General features: G+C 48.4%; 1 protein-coding gene across 4 annotated transcripts in view; it reads left to right on the forward strand.

The window, feature by feature from the left end:
* DACH2 (dachshund family transcription factor 2) overlaps positions 1–23,471 on the forward strand; it is a 386,452-nt gene that overhangs the window by 181,845 nt on the left and 181,136 nt on the right. The gene's annotated exons all lie outside the window — the stretch shown is intronic.

A 23,471-nucleotide genomic window follows, 5' to 3' on the forward strand; every position in this document is an offset into this window, starting at 1 on the left:
GCAGTCACTGTGTACATACTTTACATTACAATACTGATCCTGAGTTACATCCTGTATTATACCCCAGAGCTGCACTCACTATTCTTCTGGTGCAGTCAGTGTGTACATACATTACATTACTGATCCTGAGTTACATCCTTTATTATACCCCAGAGCTGTACTCACTATTCTGCTGGTGCGGTCACTGTGTACATACATTACTGATCCTGAGTTACATCCTTTATTATACCCCAGAGCTGTACTCACTATTCTGCTGGTGCGGTCACTGTGTAAATACATTACATTACTGATCCTGAGTTACATCCTGTATTATATTCCAGAGCTGCACTCACTATTCTGCTGGTGCAGTCACTGTGTACATACATTACATTACTGATCCTGAGTTACATCCTGTATTATACTCCAGAGCTGCACTCACTATTCTGCTGGTGCAGTCACTGTGTACATACATTACATTACTGATCCTGAGTTACATCCTGTATCTCTTTTTTTATTATAAAAGTACAAAACAAAATTTACAGGCAAAGCTTACAGACAAGCTCAATAACAAAACAAATTATTCACAATCCCCAAAAGTCCAATGTCCAGCAGATTTATACAAACAAAATGTTCCTCCATTTCATTAATACCCCCCAGCAAAAGAAGAGACCTCTACCTATATCCTTTTTTCCCTTCCTTTGTTCCTTTTTCCCCTCATACACACATACCCATCCATTCATCCCTAGAACAATAAACAAAAGTCGGCCGTCTGCCCTAAAGAAAGTAAATAGGCCACCTGGCCGAAACTTAATCATATATTTTTATATATATTTTTTATTTTATATATTTTTTTTATTTTTTTATTTTTTTTTCCTCCTAAACTAAACCACCACCATTCCCCCAAAGGTCCCACAAAAGTTTGTGGCCTATCACACCAGGTCCCACAAAAGTTTGTGGCCTTTCCTACACAGCAAGGTCCATAAAAGTTTATGGCCTTTTTTTTTTCTTCTTGACATCCCGCCGGATGTCCATTCTCCAAAACCCATCCCCCCACCCCCCACCCCACCTAAACTAAATCCCCCCTAAACGCATCATAGAACACATGTAACATATATACATACAACCTTATAATAACATATATCAATACAACATAATAATAACCAGTACACACCTTAACCATGACCAAAGAACAGGCCCAAGTTCAATGCTTGCAAGCCCTATACCCGGGTTACCAATTACAAAACAAAAATCTATAAGTGAGGGTTACAGCCCACCACCAGGAACTGGAGACCATAGAGGCTCTCACCCTAATCTACCGCACATCACCCTGACCCTCCCTAACAACACAAAAGAGAAAATCCTGTCCCTATAGCCCTACCAATCTCTCCCTACCTGTCCCTCACTGACCCTCACTACCAACCTAATACTAACAACCTGTCCCTAAAGACTGTCCCTATCTGTCCCTCCCTATCCCTACACATCTATCTGACCCTACAAAATAAAGATAAAAAGATAAATAAGACTAAAGGTACCGTCACACTAAGCGACGCTGCAGCGATAGCGACAACGATGCCGATCGCTGCAGCGTCGCTGTTTGGTCGCTGGAGAGCTGTCACACAGACCGCTCTCCAGCGACCAACGATGCCGAGGTCCCTGGGTAACCAGGGTAAACATCGGGTTGCTAAGCGCAGGGCCGCGCTTAGTAACCCGATGTTTACCCTGGTTACCAGCGTAAAATGTAAAAAAAACAAACAGTACATACTTACATGCGTCCCCCGGCGTCCGCTTCCTGCAGTGACTGAGCGCCGGCAGTAGCAGGGCACAGCGGTGACGTCACCGCTGTGCTTTCACTTTCACTTTGCGGAGCTCAGTCAGTGTGGGAAGCGGACGCCGGGGGACGCATGTGAGTATGTACTGTTTGTTTTTTTTACATTTTACGCTGGTAACCAGGGTAAACATCGGGTTACTAAGCGCGGCCCTGCGCTTAGTAACCCGATGTTTACCCTGGTTACCAGTGTAAAATATCGCTGGTATCGTTGCTTTTGCTGTCAAACACAACGATACACGGCGATCGGACGACCAAATAAAGTTCTGAACTTTATTCAGCGACCAGCGACATCACAGCAGGATCCTGATCGCTGCTGCGTGTCACACTCAACGATATCGCTAGCGAGGACGCTGCAACGTCACGGATCGCTAGTGATATCGTTTAGTGTGACGGTACCTTAACTCAACCCTATCACAGTCACACATAACTTCTCTTCCTAGAGCACATTAAAGGAGAAACCCCTCCAAAGAAGAGAGGCCCTCCCTGCACCCAGCCTCTCAAACTCCAGCAAGCGCACTTTTGCCAGGTCACCCAGGATGTTCCTAATCACCTCTTCCCTGGGGAGGACTTTCCGCTGAGTAGACACTAGACACCGTGCATTCCACGTGTGGAACCTAGTTACTAAACTAACTAAGAAAACAGTGCCCCGATCTCGGCCACCAAGGGACTTGAATGCCCCATAGGCCCACTCCGCATAGGAAAGGCCTGCCAGCCTGGGCCAGCCAATGGAAGCACCCACCCTGCTGTAGACCTCTGTATTAAAAGGACACCGAAGCAGGAAATGCTCCATGCTTTCAAGCATACCGCCACACTCCTCTCGGGGACAATCCCGGTCATCAGAGCATCTGCACTTCAGGTTGTCCCTCACATACAGCTTCCCATGGAAGCAACGCCAAGCCAAGTCCCAAAACTTCAAGGGGATCCACTTAGAGTTCAATAACCCGAGCCCCACCTCCAGATCCCGGCTTGGGCAATCCCTGAGCGCCAGGTGCTTCTGAAAGTGGGTCAACAGGACCCTATTGTCAAGAAACCTTCTCGACATGGTCCTGATCTCCCACACTCCCAGACCCCACCGACGGATCACCTTCAGAACCGGGGTAGCATAAGCCGGAAGATGCCCATGAGGTGTCCTTTACCTGCCCTCCTGTCTCCCATTCCTGGAAGAAAGGCTGAAACCACCCCCTACAGGAGAATACCCACAGTGGAGCCCTCTCTAACCAGAGGTTGGCGATGTTTGCCTTAAGAAAGGTGTTTACTAGAAACACCACTGGGTTGACCATACCCAACCCTCCTAGTCTCCTCGTGCGGTACGTGACCTCCCTCTTGATTAGGTTCAGCCTATTTCCTCATAATAATTGGAAAAACAGGCTGTAGACCCGTGTCCAAAGAGGCCCTGGCAAGATGCAAACGCTGCCCAAATATATTAGCAAAGGAAGCAAATAGCCCTTGGCAAGACTAACCCTTTCCCTTAGGGTCAAAGACCAACCCTTCCACTGATCCACCTTCTGGGCGGCAATTTTAAGTCTGCCCTCCCAGTTTTGCTGGGGATAGTCCCCCGGGCCGAAACTGATGCCTAATATTTTTGCTGTGGCCTGAGGCCCCGGAAGCGTGTCCGGGAGATCAAAACTTGGATCTCCCCCTCCCAGCCAGAGACTCTCACACTTGTCCCGGTTGATCATGGACCCGGATGCCACCGAGTAGCGTTCAACCTCAGACATCACCCAATCTACCTCCTCTCTCGAGGATACAAAAAGGGAAACATCGTCAGCGTACGCCACTACCCTCAAGGCGGCCTCTGGCTCCACCTGGTCCATCCCGACTCCCACTAACGGTCCACGCTCCACCCTCCTTAAAAGGGGGTCGATCGCAAACACGTATAACAGTGGGCTCAGAGGACAGCCCTGGCGGAAACCAGACCTCACCTCAAAAGGGTGTCCGACCCAACCGTTCACGAGCGGAAAAGTCTCTGCCCCATTGTATAAAACTCTCAACCAATCAACAAACCTCCCAGGCAGACCATACCTCAGAAGGACGGACCAGAGGTACTCATGGTTAACCCGGTCAAAGGCCTTCGCCTGGTCTAAGGACAGCAAGTACCCCTTCCAGTGACCTGCCCTGCTTTGCTCCACTGCCTCCCGGACACTGAGCACAGCACTAAATGTACTGCGGCCTGGAACAGAGCAGTGCTGGGCCACTGAAAGGAGCCGGGGCGCAAACTGCACCAACCGATTAAAAAGCACCTTTGCCAGAACCTTTCAGTCCGTATTGAGAAGCGCTATGGGATGCCAATTCTCAATACGGGACGAGTCTTTACCCTTTGACAGGATAATCAGGGCTGACTTCCTCATTGAACTGGGCAGAATGTCCGAGGAGAGGCACTCATTAAACACCTCAGTCAAGAGGGGGACCAAAGAGTCCCTAAAAGTCTTGTAGAACTCGGATGTTAATCCATCCTTACCGGGTGACTTTTTGGGCCGGAGCTCATCAATCGCCCGTCTCACTTCCTCTTCCCTGATTGCTTCTGCCAAAACATGGAGAGGGGTCATCCCCTGGCTCAGGGATGGTTTCAGTCAGGAAAGCCGACATCTCATCCCGATCAGGATCACTCCTCCCCAAGAGGTGCAAGTAGAAGGATCTGACCACCTCCAGGATCCCTGATTTGGATCTGTTCAGGGACCCCGTACTGTCAATCAGTCCTCTCACCATCTTACAATTCACTGACAACCTGCAGTTTTGTAAGGGTCGGGCGAGCGGTACCTCCCGAAATCCCTCTCAAAAACCAAGATGTGTGCCTATCATACTGGCACCCCTTGAGCAAGGTCTTCACCCTGGAGATTTCCTTTCGTCCCCTCCAGTCGAGACGAGCTGCTCGAGTTTCCTCCCCTGCTCCCGATACAGGCGGTACCTGTTCAGGCCCCTGAGGCTCGAGAGCTGACGGAAGAACCTTGCGACCCTTCTTTTGAAGATCTCCCACCACTCAGACTTACTGCTACAAAGACCCAAGAGAGGTACCTGGCTCTGAAGAAATTCCTCAAAGGACTGTCTTACTTCCGCCTCTTCCAGAAGGGACGAATTCAGCTTCCATAGGCCTCTACCCATCCGGGGGTCTCTGTAACATTCAAAGTAAAGAAAATGAAACGGTGATCGGAGAAGTCCACCTCAACAGCAGACACTGCAGAAGAGACGGCTTCCTCCTTTAAAAAAAACCTATCTATCCTAGACCTACTGCTTCCCCTAAAAAAGGTGAAACCCCCGTGACCTGGGGTGTGCTGGATGTGGACATCCACCAGGCGAGCTTCGCTTACTATGGTATTCAAGGCTACGCTATCATAAACCAGCCGGTCTCCGGGGCCTCCCCTATCACGGAGTCTGGTTACAGTATTAAAATCCCCACCGAAGACCACCTGCCGGCTCGTAAAAAGATAGGGCTTGATCCTCAGGAAGAGACATTTACGGTCCCACTTAGATTGCGGGCCATAGATATTGATGAGCCGAAGCTCCTGTCCCCTCATGAAGACGTCAAGGACCAAACATCTCCCCATTTCTACCTCGATCACCCGTCTGCATTCCACCTCCGCGGTCTTAAAAAGGACCGCTACCCCGCTTTACGGCTCGGCCGCAAGAGACCAGTATGAGGGCCCACTCCTCCATTCCCTCTTTGCTTTGTAGATGGACCCCAGGTCCGTTAGTCTGGTCTCCTGCAAAAATAAAATATCAGCCTCAACCCGGGTGAAAAAATCAAAGGCCGTAAATCTAGCCATATCTGACTATATGTTGGCGACATTAATCGACGCCAGAGTCAACGGGGTAGGTTCCGCCATCATGAGTGATTGTGTTAGATGGCCTGTTTTTTAACCGTACCCCCTGATTTCCTCTCCCCCTCTGAGAGGAGCCCGACTCACCCCTCCTCTTTAAAGACACCGAGGTGTCCATATCCTCCTTTACAGCACTGGACTTCCCAGAAATAGATTCCTCGCCCCTGGACCCCGAGGTAGTCCCCCCTCCAGAGGAGTGTGAATCCCCCGGAGGACAGACCTCACCACTCCCCGAAGGCACCCCAGATGTTGCGTCCGGCCCCTCACCCCCGACCTCCGACACAGCAGAGTCATCGAGGGCTTGGAACCGATTGGAGAGGGGGATCAGAGGGGAGTCGGTGAGCCCTTCCGTAGGCACCCTAGTGGCCAGGGGGGGCTTAGATTTTTTAGCCTTGTTTTTCCTCTTCTTCTGACTCTTACCGGTACTATTGTCACCCGTTTTTTTAGGCTGCTCCACCACCTCTTCATCCAGACTTTCATACTGGGAAGAGTTATCAGAAGCAGCCAACTCCTCCCTCTCCATCCTCCGGATCTCCTCGCTCACCGCCTTTTTCCCCAGGGCCTCAGAGGCTTTGGCTGCCGCCTCCAGGGTGGGGGCAGTCATCACCCCAGTTGCCTGAGGCTTATCCTGCCCTTACGTCTCCTCACCTGTTGCCACTGGTGGGCAGATGTACCAGCCTCGCCTTCCTCACTGACCCCTCAGCTCCCCTCACGCCTCCACCCTCAGCCCCAGCAGAAGTTGCACCACCGGGAACCCCCCCTTGGCTCCCCCCTGCTGGGCCAGAGATGGTGCTGGAAAAGGAACGGGGGCAGCGGCTATACGGGTGACCTAGGTCACCACACAGGCCACCCCTGGCCACCCCTGTTGTGAACTCTGTTTTTGGGCTCCCTCTTGTGGTCACAAGTAATACTGTGTGAGTGCTATCTTTGGGCTCCCTCTGGTGGCTCTTTTTGTCATTCTGCAGGTCTGTGGCTGGGATCAGCTGTCTCGTTATCTGCTAGTTGGTTTCCTATTTAGCTCACCTGGACTTTCAGTTGTTGCCTGCTGTCGATGTATTCAGTGCTATTTTGATCTCTCCTGACTACCTTCGTTATCAGTCTCTCCAAGAGAAGCTAAGTTTCTGTTTGTTCATTTTTTGATCATCAGTGTTAAATATGTTTCTTGGTTTATTATCTGTCCTTGTCCAGCTTGCTAATATGTGATTTCCTCGCTTGCTGGTAGCTCTAGAGGGCTGAGTTTCTCCCCTCACACCGTTAGTTGGTGTGGGGGTTCTTGAATTCTCAGCGTGGATATTTTGTATAGGGTTTTCTACTGACCGCACAGTTTCCTATCTGTCTTCTGCTATCTAGTACTAGCGGGCCTCATTTGCTGAATCTGTTTTCATTTCTACGTTTGTATTTTCCCCTTACCTCACCGTTATTATTTGTTGGGGGCTTTCTATATCTTTGGGGTTATTTCTCTGAGGCAAGTGAGGTCTTACTTTCTATCTCTAGGGGTAGCTAGTTTCTCAGGCTGCGTCGTGACGTCTAGGAATTCAGGCACGTTCACCGGCTACCTTTAGTGTGTTTGATTAGGATCAGGATTGCGGTCAGTCCAGTTACCACCTCCCTAGAGCTCGTTCTATGTTCAGTTACTTAGCTCGTCAGTTCTGTGATCCTCAGCCACTAAGGATCATAACACACCCCCTGCCCGGCTGTCGGGAGGGACCAAACCGTTTCCCCTTCCCTTTTATCTTGGAAGGCAGCCTGGCCGTGTCTATCCAGCCAAAAGGCCAAGTCCCCCACTCTTCCCTCTACTTCGATCGTCCGTTCTCCCTTTTTGAGGGCCTCCAGGAAACGGCGCCGCAAGATGCTATCCCTGAGGTCCAGAGGCGAGGAAACTCCCTGACTAGACCCCGAGGCTCCAGCCACCACCCCTGAATAACTCAGAGAACCTGTGGCTGGGGGGGCAGATGGACCAGCCCCCTCCCCCCTTCTCCCACTACCATCAGACACCGTACTCACACTTGCCACCCTATTCACACTTGCCACCTTAGAAGCACTGCCACTCGCATCCTCAACCATAGACACTTCCGTACCCTCCTCATCCACTCCATCAGTCACCCCACTCTCACTCACATGCACACTGGGGTCAATATTATTTTGCCTCACCTTTTGGGTATTTCCAGGTTCGGTTTCCCCTCGGCTACCGCCACCTACTGGTGGCATCTTCCCTGCTGGGGGGTTTGACACACACAGCGTTTGTGTCCCTTTAAGGGTCGCGCTGCCATAGGACTTAAGCAGCACAGCCTGACTTTGCACCACAGCAGGCACAGAGCCTCCCCCCTCACTGGCAGGTAGGAAGCCAGGTGCAGACCCGCCTCCAGCTCCATCCTGCCTTGTCACCGGAGCCCCCACCGCAGGTCAGCCCCCAGACTCAGGGGACCCTGCCAGGCAGGCGCCCTTGCTGCTGTCTGCTGCAGCTGCAGTCCCTGCTCCATTGCTGACAGTAGCTAAGACCTTTTTTTTTTTCTTTTGCTTAGAAAGCCACGCCCCCAGCCGCACAGCACAGCTATCCAAAGCTGCTCCTACATGGGCAGCGGGTGCCGAAAAGGCCACGCCCCCTGAGACCAGCCGCAGCGGGACCCCCAGAGCCGACCCAGAGCTGGATCCACCCCCAGGAATCCCCCCGGTGGTACCAGTCCCCTGGCCACAGCAACTCCAGCAGCTGGCCCCAGGCTAGGCCACTCCCCCGCAGCATCCACCAGCGGTGGTGCCCCCAATGCAGGAGACCCCGACCTCACCGCAGACCCCGCCAGGGGAGCCCCACCATTTTCTTTCTATGAGCCTGTTCTGCCGGAGCCGCAGGCCCTTCCCCCTTTACTTTACTAGGTGCCTGCGTCCCCAGAAGCGATCCAGTTTTAGCAGATCCGTAAGTGGGAGACCCGGACACCCCAGCGCTCACCGCCGGAGATGCGGTCCCGGCTGTCACTTTCTTGCCCACCTCTGGGCCACCTTCCACATCATGCTCCATATCAGACACATCACTACCCCCTCCGTTACCACAAACAGAGGGCAGCGCCCTGCGTGTCATGGCCTGTAATCTCCCCGCTCCCTCGCTGCGGACCCACAACAGAGCCCGAGCCGGGGTGGGTAGCGGGTGCCGCACAGCGGGATCGGGGGGCCCCAGAGAGGGTGACATACACATATTTCTCCACAGTAGATGTTTTCTTATTCCTTTTCTTAGCCTTTCTCTTCATCCCCCTCCTGGTTGCCTCATCCTCGCAGATCTCATCCCCGAACCTCAGCTGGTTAAAACGGACCGGGGATTCGATCTGCCTGATCTGCTGCATGACGAGGCAGCCCCCCTCGCTGCTGCTACTACCACCATCCTCATCCTCCCCCTCGCTCCCGCTGTCCCCTGAAGGGCCAGAATCTGACGGGAGAGCCACCTGCTCGGGGGCTATCCCGCTATGCGACACCTGGAGGTCTCTTACCAGGCCACCAGGCGGTGGGTAGGGCGCGACCTCTTCCTCGCATTCCTCTTCCTCATCATCCTCCTCCACCCCTCCGGAGCCCCACCAGTCATGGCTCTAAACCGGTCATTGTTCTCCAGCTTTTCACGGAAGGGCCCGCTGCCATCCAGGATCTCACACCTCCGGCTTTCCAGGTCTTGTATGGATTTTTTTATCTTCTTGACCGCGGCGGATAGCTCGGCCTTCTTATTGCCGGAGGCCCTGTCAGACCTCTCCTTAGCTACCCTCAACTCCCCCCAGAGGGATTTTAGCTTCCTTGAGGCGTCCTCATACTCGCAGAGGTGTGCATGGATGCTTGAACCATAGCCCACGGCGGATTCTCTAGCCGCCTTGGTACCCCAACCAAGGGGCACCACTGCAGCACCCCTGCTCGTACTAGGCCTACCTCCGGGGGAAGGAGCCGCCGCGGCCTCAGGGGTCCTACGGGTCTTCATGCTGGATCCCTTGCCTGATCCTTGGCCAGATCTTGTGACCCTAGCCGGAGTTGGAATCCTCCCACCCCCCGCCGGCTTGGACCGGGAGGTGGGAGCCGGGGGCCCAGCCCCGGAGGCCAGTCCCAAAATGAGCCTTCTTTCCTGGGAAGGGGGCAGACAAAAAGTCCTGGATGAAAAACTTTACCTCCCTTCCCAGGAGCTCTCTCTAGGCAGCACACAGAGCACACGGCAAGCAGGCTCCGCCTCTTACTGTATGACACTCCAGAGCTGCACTCACTATTCTGCTGATGCGGTTACTGATCCTGAGTTACATCCTGTATTATACCCCAGAGTTGCACTCACTATTCTGCTGGTGCAGTTACTGATCCTGAGTTACATCCTGTATTATACTCCAGGGCTGCACTCACTATTCTGCTGGTGCGGTCACTGTGTACATACATTACATTACTGATCCTGAGTTACATCCTGTATTATACCCCAGAGCTGCACTCACTATTCTGCTGGTGCAGTCACTGTGTACATACATTACATTACTGATCCTGAGTTACATCCTGTATTATACCCCAGAGCTGCACTCACTATTCTGCTGGTGCAGTCACTGTGTACATACATTACATTACTGATCCTGAGTTACATCCTGTATTATACCCCAGAGCTGCACTCACTATTCTGCTGGTGCAGTCACTGTGCACATACATTACATTACTGATCCTGAGTTACATCCTGTATTATACTCCAGAGCTGCACTCACTATTCTGCTGGTGCAGTCACTGTGTACATACATTACATTACTGATCCTGAGTTACATCCTGTATTATACCCCAGAGCTGCACTCACTATTCTGCTGATGCAGTCACTGTATACATACATTACATTACTGATCGTGAGTTACATCCTGTATTATACTCCAGAGCTGCACTCACTATTCTACTGGTGCAGTCACTGTGTACATAAATTACATTACTGATCCTGAGTTACATCCTGTATTATACAGCAGAACTGCACTCACTATTCTGCTGGTGCAGTCACTGTGTACATAAATTACATTACTGATCCTGGGTTACATCCTGTATTATACAGCAGAACTGCACTCACTATTCTGCTGGTGCAGTCACTGTTTACATACATTACATTACTGATCCTGAGTTACATCCTGTATTATACCACAGAGCTGCACTCACTATTCTGCTGGTGCAGTCACTGATCCTGAGTTACAACTTGTATTATACTCCAGAGCTGCACTCACTATTCTGCTGGTGCGGTCACTGTGTACATACATTACATTACTGATCCTGAGTTACATCCTGTATTATACCCCAGAGCTGCACTCACTATTCTGCTGGTGCAGTCACTGAGTACATACATTACATTACTGATCCTGAGTTACATTTTTTATTATACCCCAGAGCTGTACTCACTATTCTGCTGGTGCGTCACTGTGTGCATACATTACATTACTGATCCTGAGTTACATCCTTTATTATACCCCAGAGCTGCACTCACTATTCTGCTGGTGGAGTCACTGTGTACATACATTACATTACTGATCCAGAGTTATATCCTGTATTATACCCCAGAGCTGCACTCACTATTCTGCTGGTGGAGTCACTGTGTACATACATTACATTACTGATCCTGAGTTACATCCTGTATTATACCCCAGAGCTGCACTCACTGTTCTGTTGGTGCCGTCACTGTGTACATACAATTTATTACTGATCCTGAGTTACATCCTGTATTATACTCCAGAGCTGCACTCACTATTCTGCTGGTGCAGTCACTGTGTACATACATTACTCATCCTGAGATACATCCTGTATTATACCCCAGAGCTGCAGTCACTATTCTGCTGTAGCTGAGATTTGTATGAAGATAACAATATTTTATAATCCTAGGAATGATTGAGTCCTCACACGTACGGTAGTTCTGGAGAACACTCTTGGAACTCTTTGCTATTTTCTACCTTAGATATTACCTCCTGGTTTTCTCTCCCCTCCCCCACCCGTCCAGTTGACAGGTAACCACCGTGTCCTGATCCTTGCGGGATCCTCGCAGCCCAGAAACCTTTAGATGTGACATTTCCTCTGATGTGTACATGTAATATATTAATATGATTAAATTAATGAGCGGCAGAGCCGCTGCCAATCTTCAGCCGTCCGGTTGGTGTCACCACAGAAGTGAATCTCGTCCTTTCCCCCCTGTTGTGCTGGGATCGCGAGGAACCTGCGCATTGTCACGGTGATAGATGACGCATCCTACGGCGCATTATATCCCATCTGCTCTGTCCCCAAAACAACACACTATATGTGACGGTCTTCTAAACATCCGCAGATCCGCAGAATCCAGCATCGCTCCCCCTACATCTCTGTAATTTATGCTTCAGCGACTGCTCCCTCTCCGGGGGAAATAACAAATTATCACATCTAAATAACACAGAAGATTCTTTTTACTTTTTTCCTCTGCGCCTTTGACGTGTAATATGTGACTGTCTGCGCTGACCCCGATCTGTCGTCCACTAATTGTCTCCGAGACGCACAGAATGCAAGAAATCTCTGAATATTGGAAACCACAAGTGACATTGTTACATTTGATCTTATTTCTTGGGCAGTGAGATACAATTGTATCCGGTGTAGATAACCCTCTGTGCGCTGAACAGCCTGGATCCAGAATGATACATTATAACTTCGGCTCCTTCGCTCTTATGGATGAGGATTCATCAGATTCGTGCTTCTTCTGCTATTCTTGATGAAAAACCGACTGGAGCATGATGAGCCACGTCCACGCCTCTTAATGAATGTGTTGCTTCTTAGGTCTGTTGATGTAGAAATCTACGGCAGCTTGAGGAGGTTGTGGTTATTGGGAGCCACTTTCTGGAAAGTTCTAGTGGATCTGGTGGTCCACCATCTGCTTCGACACCTTCCACTAAGCTGCAATCTTTTTCTAAACCTCAAGGTTGGAACATAAACTTCAAAATGTACTGAATCTTGGGGAAACCTCATGTTATCGCCATCTCACTTCACAAGGCTGAGTGTCCATTCATTAAATTCAACGTGGAGCAATAATATGAAGGTTCCAGACGTTTTTCCACTTTGGTCGCGCTCAGTTCTTACCCTTGCACAGCGAGTTCCTTCTCCAGCAAAGACTTTCTTCCTGAGATACATGAAGCGCTCGAGTTCTGCCTGGAATTGATTTAACTTGATTAAGTCCGGATGCACAAATAGCATAAATTACGCTCCTCGTAAATGTTATATATCGCGCGGCATATGGCCAGTCACAAAGAATTGTTAATTAATGCTTCCAGCGGTGGTGACTTTATGCAAAGCGGTGACATCTCGGAGGTTTTAGGTAATCCATAAGAATGTGGTAAGTGGTGAAGAAGCCATATGTTCATCCTTAATGGAACGTGCTGGAAGTGACGGCGTATTCCTGTGGCCGCGGTGAAGGGAAATTGCCAGAGTTTGTGCAGTTTAACCTTCTAAGGTGTTTCCACCTCATTCATTTCTAGAGATCACATATCATCTGTGTTTACGTTTTTTTTCCAAAATTATCAAATTTACTGGATTTTTTGTTGAGATGATCAAATCTGCTACTGTAGGGCTCAAAAGATCATCAGGAAATTTTTCCAACTGAAGTTTTAGTTCATCTGTTCTGTCCCAATATTCGGTTTATTTTCCATCTGTAATTTCAACTAGAAAATCTGCAGCGATCACCGCACAGCCAACGTGGATGAAATGATAAAAAAATCACATTCGCATGTAAAATAAATAAATAAATAATGCTGCAAAAATTGACGTCTAGTGAGGATTTTATATCCACTTGTAACATAATCGGTTGCAAAATCAACAGAAGAATGACGGCACATGTGAACGGTTAATGTCGAAATTTTATTACATTAATTTACATCTAATTGATCCAATGCATCTAAAATACAAAAAAGTTTGGAACTACGTCATCATCATAAAACTCTGTCCCATTTATGTATACAGCTCTTATGAAGGTCACTGTGTCTCCATGGTGACCTCTTACTAACAAACCATGTGTAGCCTGATCCTGGACTGTTAGTTTACAGACTTTGAATCTTCTTTGATGGATTCTGGATAACTGGAACTTGCAGAGCAGTGAAGTCCGATTTAAAGGAATCTTATAGAATTGTTAGAAACATATTCAGAACATTCAGTGTTTGAATCAACACATTTGTGAATCTGAAAAAGGGGAAAGTGTTTTATTAGTAACAAAGTAATTAAAGTTGCTGATCCGTGTTTTGTTTTGTTTTATCTGTACCTAGTTACATTGTGTCTTCTTCCCTAGTTACATCCGGAGCTGCATTTGCAATTCTGCACAATGGATAGATCATTCAAGCTGTTGAGTCATGTGACTGATTGTAGAGGGTCATGTGACCTAACATTGACAGAGACAGAATTGTGAATGCTGCTCTGGATGTTTTTTGAGTATAAAGGATAATTTAATCATGGGCAGAAAACTATTGATAAAGCCAGCGCCTGGTGATGAGAATACAGTGTGCCGATTAAGTGTTCTATGATACATTTGTACATTCTCCTCCTGGCTGTGACGTAGTAACCACTCGCCTGCTGTTCTTACGTAGATGTAATGGTCGTGCCTTGGTATCTTGTATTCGGCAAGGTCACCTTAGTGGTCCGGCCGCTCCAGCTCCTCGGCTCCTGGTACTTCAGTCACAGGAATATGTCAAGTAGGAAATCTCTTAAAATGAGTCAGAACCACGCAGATCCCAGCACTGTAGTTATTGGGGGTCTCCTAATAAAGGAGAGTCCGTCATATCTGCCTCATATAATGGCAGAGTCCGCGGACACAGAAGAGGGAGACGGATCCAGACTCTTCCTTCCCAGTGAAATGACTTAGATTATCGTTTGCTTGTAGCAAATCCGCTGAACAAATCTTACGCGTTCTGCTGGAATTGTCTAGGCTGGATACAACTGTACCACATGCCAACCTGTGAAGAGTGTCCCATCTGTCTTTAGTTTTTTAACCTCTGGATATGCACTAAATATGAATGTTTCCAATGACTGAAAGCAAGCAGAGATCCTGAACAGGGTGTGAAATTTGGGCGCAAAATCTTTTAAAAGTTGCTGATGTGTAAAATGTAACACTGATTAAAGCTGAACTGTCATCACATTTAACAATGCAAACTACATACTAATTAGATGATACCTGATGAAGCTGCTGTACTTACAGCTATTGTGACATGGATTTTCACAATATGATCCTGATATTAATATGAGCATTTTTGTGAGTCCAGGAATAGTGACCTACACAGTCTGACTGACAGCTGCAGCTTCTACTGAGCAATGTGAGATCTCAGCTGCAACAGGGAGGAGGGACACTGAGGAGCTGTTAATTAGGCAAACTGAGCAATGATTGAGCAGCAGAACAGAGGATGGCACAGATGAGCTGTCAGACTACATGGGTGGATGTTTATTAATCAAAAAAGGAGAAAAAAGGAGTTATATACAAATTTAATTATAAAATCAATGTTTTATTGTAGAAATATATAAAAACTAGTATTTGGTACAAAAATACACATGAAAAAACGAAAGGAGACCCTAGTACAAAAACATCCTCATCACAGGCACATAACTGTATATTACACCATGGTATAAAGTTATAAATAAATGTACCTATTTAGCACATGGTAATGTGATACAATGCTGGTTCCCATATGGACAAGTGTGCACCATAAAGATCCAAGTGAAAGAACCAAATGCTATATATCAGGTGTAAAATTTCTTACCCATGGTGAGGTGACAGGTGCCTGGGACTTTGGAGACCCCCTGACGCGCGTTTCGCGTTGCTTTCTCAAAGAGGGAATCATGGGAATGGGTGGATGTTTAGCAGGGTGGAGCGATGCAGAGAAAGATGCTAATTAGGTTAGGTGGGTGGAGCAGCAGGGAGGGGATCCTGGAGCAGCTGCCAGGGTAGATGTGTGGAGATTCAGAATGGATAATAACAGGGAGGAGGATCACTTAGGAGCTGTCAGTCATAATAAGTGTGGGAGGTTCAGCAAGAAGGATGAACACTGAGGAGCTTTCTTTCAGGCTAAGGAAGGGAGGTTCAGCAGCAGGGAGGAGGAACACCGAGGATATGTCATTCAGGCTAAGTGAGGGAGGTTCAGCAGCAGGGAGGAAGGTCACTGAGGATATGTCAGTACATGGGTGGGGGTTCAACAAGAAGTAAGGTCACAGAGGAGGTTTCATTCAGGCTAAGTGAGAGGTTCAGCAGCAGGGAGGAGGAGCACGGAGGAGCTTTCATTCAGTCTAAGTGTGGGAGGTTCAGCAGCAGGGAGGAGGAACACTGAGGAGCTTGCATTCAGGCTTGGTGGGTGAAGATTGAATTTAACTTTCAATAAAGGTTATACGGAGAGAGATTTTCACTGTATGCACACCAGCTTCATCAGGTCTAAGATTTGTTGTATAATGTCAGCCGTTTGGATTGGGAAATCTGTGGAAAGATCCAGTTTTCACCTCATTTACATATTAAAGATTTCATTATCTATTAATACTTGTGTCTGGACAGGTTCACACTGCGCTCATGACAGTTTTTTCTTTTCTCGCTTGCTCTGCTGTCCCTGACTTTTGCTGCTGCAGGTTCTGCTGCCCTCTCATACGGCAGTATCTGTAACCATGGAGACACATAAATCTGCATACAAGATGCATACACAAAACAAGAGATAATTAATCAAGTCTTTGCTCAGTCTCTTCAGTTATTTTAGGTGCATAATAGCAAATGAAACCATTGATCGCAAAATATGGCCGTGATTGCAGTGAATCCTCTGATTGTGCCGGATGAACGCACAGCAGAAGGGCAGATAACGGCTCATTCCCAGGAGCTGGCAGTAATTGGGGATTATCCCTGTCGCGCCGTGCTTGGCCCGTGGTTCCTGGCGCATTAGTGGTGTGAGCGGTGCAGATCTTCCCCTGCTCATTGTCGTTATCGGCCCAGACCCCTCTAAAAATTACTTTAGTGCCTAAATATCCTTGAGCGAGTTAGAGCCGGGAGCGTCTTATTTCACCGCGCACTTAGGCAGAAAAAGCGGTGGCGGCGTCCTCTCGACACTCTGTACGCTCAGCGGAGTGCAATTGACTTGGCCCCGGCGATTGTAGGAGCAGGTGACTTGATTACTCTGAAATCAGGCAGAAAATGTCCTCTTCTGGTTACTCGAGTGAATCAGTCAAATTATCGAGTGGCACAACGAATTCGAGGCCTCGGGCCATCAGAGCTGCCACTTTGTATAAGTCAAGCCTTCACTTAGTGTGAAATTTGCTGTTTTTTATTGTCATTCTCTTTCATCTATTATTCCTTTTACCGCTAATTCCCATGTCCAATGACGGATCTATTGCGCTGCCGCATAAACAGACGCAAAGGATGTAAACTTCCAGGATGCAAAGGCTCCGATGATCACGGCCGTGGTGGATGGACGCGGTTTCACCTTCCCAGCCTTGTTTCCCCACAATTTATTTTCTCTTTATCACCCCAATAACTGAGGATGGGGGGCTCTACCACTGCGCTGAGCAGAAATACAATGCCAGAACTGTAGTAAAGACTGACACAATGTAACAGACTGGGAATGTAGCCTTGTCTATCCCTGTAGTTGTATCTCTATGGGGTCTGTAATGGCGGCCACATGTAGGAGGGTCTGTAGGGGCTTTTTATATGGGTTGCTGCAGTAGGTAGGTCATCATGCACACATTGTAGAATCAGCGCGTGACGGGCGAGTCATTTACCGTGTATAAATAGGGGGCCGGTACATTTTTTTTCCATAATTGTCTTAATTGAATCAATTATCCATTGTCTTAACAAGCAGAAAATGGAATAAAATTGTTTAAAATGCATAAAATAAGAAGCTGGTGAGCCGCAGATGTTCGACCACGGATTCGGCACTCGTCTTCACCGTCTCATTTCTGTTGTCACCAAAACTGGTGGAAAATTTGTGTCTGGTCTGCTGCACGAAGGATTGTCATTGTAACGAACCCTCAGCTGTGAGGAGTACTGTATCAGGAGCTGCATTTAGCATCTGGATTTAAAGAAAGTGCATCCAATCACTGTAGGCAAGCAGAGGTCTTAATGATGACAATATAAAACCTAATTTATTACAAGACTGCAGAAATGCTCATTGCATAGTAATTAAAGGGACATTTTTTGCAAGTCCTGCAAAGTGCCGAATTCTAGCGTTGTGTAATGTTAGGATTCAGCGCTGCTTGCCAGCTCCAGCAGTCGTCGCGTTCTGTCGAGAAGAGCAGCTGAGACTAATAGGCACGTGACAGCAGCTGGCAAATCGCCTGCGATGGGAGAGTTGTGTGTAGTCACTGATACTGGATTCAACTGCTGGTATCTGCACCTGTGATGTGACAGTTGTGTGCATGTGCTGATACTGAGGATTCAGCTGCCGGTATCTGCACCTATGAGGTGATGATTGTGTGTGCTCACTGATACTGGGATTCAGCTGCTGGTATCTGCACCTGTGATGTGACAGTTGTGTGCATGCACGGGTACTGGAGATTCAGCTGCTGGTATCTGCACCTGTGATGTGATAGTTGTGTGTGCTCACCGATACTGGGATTCAGTTGCTGGTATCTGCACCTGTGATGTGACAGTTGTGTGCATGCACGGGTACTGGAGATTCGACTGCTGGTATCTGCACCTGTGATGTGATAGTTGTGTGTGCTCACCGATACTGGGATTCAGTTGCTGGTATCTGCACCTGTGATGTGATAGTTGTGTGTGCATGCACGGGTACTGGAGATTCAACTGCTGGTATCTGCACCTGTGATGTGATAGTTGTGTGTGCTCACTCATACTGTGGATTCAGCTGCTGGTATCTGCACCTGCGATGTGATAGTTGTGTGCATGCGCTGATAATGTGGATTTAGCTGCCGGTATCTGCACCTGTGATGTGATAGTTATGTGCATGTGCTGATACTGGGATTCAGCTGCCGGTATCTGCACTTGTGATGTGATAGCTGTGTGCATGGGCTGATACTGGGATTCAGCTGCAGGTATCTGCACTTGTGATGTGATAGTTGTGTGCATGTGCTGATACTGGGATTCAGCTGCCGGTATCTGCACCTGTGATGTGATAGTTGTGTGCATGGGCTGATACTGGAGATTCAGCTGCTGGTATCTGCACCTGTGATGTGATAGTTGTGTGCTTGTGCTGATACTGGGATTCAGCTGCCGGTATCTGCACCTATGATGTGATGATTGTGTGTGCTCACTGATACTGGGATTCAGCTGCTGGTATCTGCACCTGTGATGTGACAGTTGTGTGCATGCACGGGTACTGGAGATTCAACTGCTGGTATCTGCACCTGTGATGTGATAGTTGTGTGTGCTCACCGATACTGGGATTCAGTTGCTGGTATCTGCACCTGTGATGTGACAGTTGTGTGCATGCACGGGTACTGGAGATTCAGCTGCTGGTATCTGCACCTGTGATGTGATAGTTGTGTGTGCTCACCGATACTGGGATTCAGTTGCTGGTATCTGCACCTGTGATGTGACAGTTGTGTGCATGCACGGGTACTGGAGATTCAACTGCTGGTATCTGCACCTGTGATGTGATAGTTGTGTGTGCTCACCGATACTGGGATTCAGTTGCTGGTATCTGCACCTGTGATGTGATAGTTGTGTGTGCATGCACAGGTACTGGAGATTCAACTGCTGGTATCTGCACCTGTGATGTGATAGTTGTGTGTGCTCACTGATACTGTGGATTCAGCTGCTGGTATCTGCACCTGCGATGTGATAGTTGTGTGCATGCGCTGATAATGTGGATTTAGCTGCCGGTATCTGCACCTGTGATGTGATAGTTGTGTGCATGTGCTGATACTGGGATTCAGCTGCCGGTATCTGCACTTGTGATGTGATAGCTGTGTGCATGGGCTGATACTGGGATTCAGCTGCTGGTATCTGCACTTGTGATGTGATAGTTGTGTGCATGCGCTTATGCTGGGATTCAGCTGCCGGCATCTGCACCTGGGATGTGATAGTTGTGTGCATGTGCTGATACTGGGATTCAGCTGCCGGTATCTGCACCTGTGATGTGATAGTTGTGTGCATGGGCTGATACTGGAGATTCAGCTGCTGGTATCTGGACCTGTGATGTGATAGTTGTGTGCTTGTGCTAATACTGGGATTCAGCTGCCGGTATCTGCACTTGTGATGTGATAGCTGTGTGCATGGGCTGATACTGGGATTCAGCTGCTGGTATCTGCACTTGTGATGTGATAGTTGTGTGCATGCGCTTATGCTGGGATTCAGCTGCCGGCATCTGCACCTGTGATGTGATAGTTGTGTGCATGGGCTGATACTGGGATTCAGCTGCCGGTAGCGCATGCACATAACTGTCACATCACAAGTGCAGATGATACTGGGGATTCAGCTGCTGGTATCTGCACCTGTGATGTGATAGTTGTGTGTGCTCACTGATACTGTGGATTCAGCTGCTGGTATCTGCACCTGCGATGTGATAGTTGTGTGTGCTCACTGATACTGGGATTCAGCTGCTGGTATCTGCACCTGTGATGTGATAGTTGTTTGCATGCGCTGATATTGGGATTCAGCTGCCGGTATCTGCACCTGTGATGTGATAGTTGTGTGCTTGTGCTGATAATGTGGATTCAGCTGCTTGTATCTGCACCTGTGATGTGATAGTTGTGTGCATGTGCTGATACTGGGGATTCAGCTGCCGGTATCTGCACCTGTGATGGGATAGTTGTGTGCATGTGCTGATAATGTGGATTCAGCTGCCGGTATCTGCACCTGTGATGTGATAGTTGTGTGCGTCCTGATAATGTGGATTCAGCTGCCGGTATCTGCACCTGTGATGTAACAGTTGTGTGTACTCCCTGATACTGGGGATTCAGCTGCCGGTATCTGCACCTGTGATGTGATAGTTGTGTGAGTGTGCTGATAATGTGGATTCAGCTGCTTGTATCTGCACCTGTGATGTAATGGTTGTGTGCATGCGCTGATACTGGGGATTCAGCTGCCGCTATCTACAACTGCGATGTGATAGTTGTGTGCATGCACTGATACTGGGGATTCAGCTACCGGTATCTGCACCTGCGATGTGATAGTTGTGTGCATGCGCTGATAATGTGGATTCAGCTGCCGGTATCTGCACCTGTGATGTGATAGTTGTGTGCATGTGCTGATACTGGGATTTAGCTGCCGGTATCTGCACTTGTGATGTGATAGTTGTGTGCATGCGCTTATGCTGGGATTCAGCTGCCGGCATCTGCACCTGTGATGTGATAGTTGTGTGCTTGTGCTGATACTGGGATTCAGCTGCTGATATCTGCACTTGTGATGTGATAGCTGTGTGCATGGGCTGATACTGGGATTCAGCTGCTGGTATCTGCACTTGTGATGTGATAGTTGTGTGCATGCGCTTATGCTGGGATTCAGCTGCCGGCATCTGCACCTGTGATGTGATAGTTGTGTGCATGGGCTGATACTGGGATTCAGCTGCCGGTATCTGCACTTGTGATGTGACAGTTATGTGCATGCGCTGATACTGGGGATTCAGCTGCTGGTATCTGGACCTGTGATGTGATAGTTGTGTGCATGCGCTGATACTGGAGATTCAGCTGCTGGTATCTGGACCTGTGATGTGATAGTTGTGTGCTTGTGCTGATACTGGGATTCAGCTGCCGGTATCTGCACTTGTGATGTGATAGCTGTGTGCATGGGCTGATACTGGGATTCAGCTGCTGGTATCTGCACTTGTGATGTGATAGTTGTGTGCATGCGCTTATGCTGGGATTCAGCTGCCGGCATCTGCACCTGTGATGTGATAGTTGTGTGCATGGGCTGATACTGGGATTCAGCTGCCGGTATCTGCACTTGTGATGTGACAGTTATGTGCATGCGCTGATACTGGGGATTCAGCTGCTGGTATCTGGACCTGTGATGTGATAGTTGTGTGCATGCGCTGATACTGGGGATTCAGCTGCTGGTATCTGGACCTGTGATGTGATAGTTGTGTGCATGCGCTGATACTGGAGATTCAGCTGCTGGTATCTGGACCTGTGATGTGATAGTTGTGTGCATGCGCGGATACTGGGATTCAGCTGCCGGTATCTGCACCTGTGATGTGATAGTTGTGTGCATGCGCTGATACTGGGGATTCAGCTGCTGGTATCTGCACCTGTGATGTGATAGTTGTGTGTATGTGCTGATACTGGGATTCAGCTGCCGGTATCTGTACCTGTGATGTGATAGTTGTGTGTATGTGCTGATACTGGGATTCAGCTGCCGGTATCTGTACCTGTGATGTGATAGTTGTGTGGAGGCGCTGAATTCTTTTACTGTTAGTGCAGTAGAGGTCATCACATATTGAGCGCTATGGATGTGATGTCCACTTTTTACACACCGTATTTATTGGCAGTCGGAGGCTAAGATCCGGGTGTACAGTAAAAAACTAGAGGGCTAGGATTTTCTGTGTGAAGTTTTGAGATTTTAGAGTTTCTATCAGAAATCAGCTGAGCCCTTTAAGCTTTATTTAATTTTACATTTAGCTTTTTGAAAAGTTGCAAATGCTGAAACAGGCAAAAATATGTGAAAACTTCAAACTCTGCACACACAGTGACGAACATAAAAAAACCCCCACATATATAATAGACATCAACCAAGGCGCAAAAGGAAAACTGAATATGACACAAACAAAAAAAGTGCAAATGCGATAATAAATCAATGAACCTGGCCTTCAGTGTGCACCTCCCTGACTTGCACAGATACATTGTATCAGTTTGGAGTCCGGAGACTGGACACAATTGTAACAAACTCTCCGCTGTGAGAACCAAACAAGCAGTTTTATAGCTATAATGTTTACCAGAACTGATACATTGTAGCGAGTTTATCAATGTTCCTGCCTATAATGTCAGACATTCGGCCAGGAGCTGCTGTAGCTGTTTTTGCTGTTTTTTGATCTAGGAATAGATTCTCTGGATTGAGCTTACCCTTGTCCCCTATATAGCTGAGCGCCCCCCAAACTATCCCAATATAATGGACGGTCAGGATGATCTGTGGTCTCTATTTGTATCCATTAAAGGACCCAGGTTATGTCATCAGGTACATGTTGGGGATTGAGGAGTACAAACGAGTCCCCCTTTCCTAGGAGAGCGATGTGGTGACCCCCATGACCAGCTGCTTTTTGATGTGTGTCGGGCCCCTTCTCCTCCTCCTCATACACGGCTATCATGAACTCTACATAAACTCCTGGTGGGCGCTGCTGGGGGGACGTCAGCAGGATCCATATGTTATCCACATGAGGTTCAGGAATTAGAACTGGATGAATTTAAATATTCTCTGCACCAATAACGGCCGGAGGCTCAATCACACCTAAATGTCAGGTATCCGGGATAAAGGTCTGTTTGCTGCTGTGTGGAGGGCATACATCCAGTAATCTGGCCGCGTCCTATAGACATTGTGCCAGGCCATAGACTCCAGATCACAGTGTCACCTGCTCGGGTCTAGTGCTGTACTTTGTCATTGGAAGGGCAGAGAGGACTTTGATGGCCTCCCCTTTGGACATGACTGATGATTGGGGTCCAGCCGGGACACGGCCTCCATCGTGCACAGGGGTATGATCTAGTCATCAGCGCCTAATGGGATGAGCGGCATTACCAGGCCTGGCCGCCGACATGTCCCATCCGCTGTGCCTCGCGAAGTGCGGTACTTCTACTAAGGATCAACTTTAAAGGGTCTTTCCCATTTCCGCTTTTTATGGCAAAGACCATAATAACTTCTTTCAGCCCCTAGTCAATAGCAGTGGAAATAGAGGAGAGCGGCTGAAATGAGTAGGACTTATTAACTAGGTTCACACTGCGTTAACAGCAGCCCGTTCAACACATACGTTAACGGG

This window comes from Ranitomeya variabilis, chromosome 2 (assembly GCF_051348905.1).
Source record: "Ranitomeya variabilis isolate aRanVar5 chromosome 2, aRanVar5.hap1, whole genome shotgun sequence".
Lineage (NCBI taxonomy): Eukaryota > Metazoa > Chordata > Amphibia > Anura > Dendrobatidae > Ranitomeya > Ranitomeya variabilis.